This window comes from Mastomys coucha, chromosome X (genome assembly GCF_008632895.1).
Source record: "Mastomys coucha isolate ucsf_1 chromosome X, UCSF_Mcou_1, whole genome shotgun sequence".
NCBI lineage: Eukaryota > Metazoa > Chordata > Mammalia > Rodentia > Muridae > Mastomys > Mastomys coucha.
In genome coordinates this window covers 80,929,324-80,932,370 of record NC_045030.1, presented here as the reverse complement: position 1 = coordinate 80,932,370, position 3,047 = coordinate 80,929,324, and positions in this window count along the sequence as shown.

Below are 3,047 nucleotides of genomic sequence, written 5' to 3'. Positions count from 1 at the left end.
TTCTCATTGCATCCTGGATTTCCTGGATGTTTTGGGTTAGGAGCTTTTGCTTTTTGCATTTTCTTTGATTGTTGTATCAATGTTTTGTATGGTATCTTCTGCCTCTGAGACTCTTTCTTCTATCTTTTGTATTCTGTTGCTGATTATTGCATCTATGACTCCACCTGAGAGTGGAGCTTCCTCTGGGTATTTTGGGACTGGCTGCGGAGTTTGCACCCAAGGTCTGCTTAGGGCACCAGCCCATATAGACCAGAAGCAATCCGTTGCCTTTACTTACTATTATGAGGAGTGGGCACATTCTACTCTTGATTCTAACATTATTATATCTTTCTAGAAAAACAACTAAGACCATTTCTTAAAACTTTCTTCCTAAAATTATTTGAATAAATAAGCAATTGTATTGAATCATTAATTCATCTAAACAGCATTAATTCATGGAAGTTCATCTTTATGTTTTTCTGCAGGATATTTGATCAATAGGATAGGCTAGTACCCAGGGATTGTTATATTAATTTAATAATGATAAAAAGGCGTATCAGCTGCAAGAAGCACTCCTGAGAAGAAGTCTTTTGGGGATCCTGCCATCAAGCTTTTCCATCAGAAACCATGTAAAAAAAGAGAAAAGAAAAAATGGTGGGCCACTTCTAGGAAGGCCACCTCCTAGCCTATCCTAGATGGTTCCTGATACTTGGGCCTATGACCTCTCTGGATCCGGTTATCTGAACTTAACAGTATCAATTATGGATCCCTGGGCCTGTGTAGCAAGCCTTAAGTCCAATTATAGGACATTTGGTTATCTCCCTGGGTCCCCAAATCAAGCTGCTGCTGTACAGGTGGACATATCATACCTGACAGCTTGCATTTCTAGTTTATAGGGTAAACCAATGCTGCCTTTTCCCCCAGTAGTATTTCAAATCATATTTCATTAGCAGCCTGCAGTTGGCAGATAGCTCAGTAGAAAACATCACTTAAAATTTTGCCAGGCTTTATGACATGAGTTCAACCATGGATTTCTCATGGTTGAACAGAACAAATTCCTCCAAGTTGTCCTTTGACCTCCACATATGCAGAATGGCACACACATCTTTCACATGCATATCAATAAATGATAAACATGTTAGCAGCCTGGTGCTGCTACACTTCCCCCATAAGAGAATCTCATGGATAAGAAACTTCTAAAATAAAGACTTATGCCCACATTATTGCCATATAGAAAATCAAATTGCTTACTATATCAAGGCAGCCAGGACAAATAAACTATACAATCACAATATTTTTCAAATCCATCAGATAGCTAGAAGAGACTGAATCTCATTGATGACCCAGCTGGCCTTTCCAGGTGAAGCCTGGATATATAGACCTGTATATAACTCAAAAATAATGAATACTAGACAACTGTGTTAGGATAGATTCATTGAATAATTTCTAAAGTATGGTCATGGCTATGTATGTATATATGTGTATGATTGCACACACACACACACACACACAAACTCAAAATCTCCAGAAACATAAGAGGACCCGTTTATTTTCTGGATGTTTATCAATTGACCCTACTAGATGCTCATAATAGAAATGGGGAAGAAAGTAGGAGATCAGAAGGAGACTGACTGAACATGCCCAGGATCAGAGGTGAGGACACAACATCTGCCCCAACACAGGGAGTAACTGGGACCAGCGGGACCAGGCACACAGGAACTCGGCCAGCCCAGTGGCTCAGGTTCCTTCCGGTCCCACAACACCCAGAGAAAGCTCCACTCCCAGGTGCTCTAACATGCCCAGGATCAGAGGTGAGGAGAACACAACATCTGTCCCAACACCAGGAGTAACTGGGACCAGCAGGACCCAGGCACAGAGGAACTCTGCCAGCCCAGTGGCTCGGATTGCTTCCAGTCCGTCTAGGCAGGCCAGTGCCCTGAGCAGACATTGGGCACAAATTCTGCAGTCATTACCAAAACACTCAGAGGAAGCTCCACTCCCAGGTGCTCTAACAAGCCCAAGGTCACAGGATCCCAGAATCACAGGATCCCAGAGACAGCTTGACTCTAAGGAGTTCTGACACAACCAGGATCACAGGAAGGACAGGCTCCAGTCAGATTTAGCAAGGGCAGGTAGGACTAGAGATAACCAGATGATGCAGGGCAAGCATTAGAATATGAGCAACACAAACCAAGGTCACTTGGCATCATCAGAACCCAATACTTCCACCATTGCAAGTCCAGGGCACACCATCACACGGAAAAAGCAAGATTCAGATATAAAATAATTTCTCATGCTGATGATACAGGACTTTAAGAAAGACATAAATAGCACCCTCAAAGAAATATAGGAGAACACAGGTAAGCAGCTAGATGCCCTAAAAGAGGAAACACAAAAATCCCTTAAAGAACTACAGGAAAACACAATCAAACAGGTGAAGGAAATGAGCAAAACCATCCAGAATCTAAAAATGGAAATAGAAACAATAAAGAAATCAGAAAGAGAGACAACCCTGGAGATACAAAACCTAGGAAAGAAATCAGGAGTCATAGATGCAAGCATCATCAACAGAATACAAGAGATAGATGAGAGAATCTCAGGGGCAGAAGACACCTTAGAAAACATTGATACAACAGTCAAAGAAAATGCAAAAAGCAAAAAGCTCCTAACCCAAAACATCCAGGAAATCCAGGACCCAATGAGAAGACCAAACCTAAAGATAATATGCCACGGACTGGGTTGCTTCAGGGACCCCTTGTTCCACAGGGTGATAAAAGTTCTGGCCTGGTGGGCAAAGAATTCAACTAGTGACAAACAGACACAGCACAATAGAGTGTCGTAACTAAATGCGATTTGTACAAAATAGAAATCAGGCTTATATAGTATACAGAAAACAGGGCAAACTACAGAAGTCACATAGGCAGGAGATGGCTACATCAGGTCAGTAAAATCAAACAGCCAGGTGCAAGGCGGAGAAGCAATGGTGTCTTTCTTCTTGGGCTATTTTGTCAGCCTCAAGATAAATTTTCTGGTTCTGTCTGAGGCAAGTAGCTGAAGGTCGTATTTTA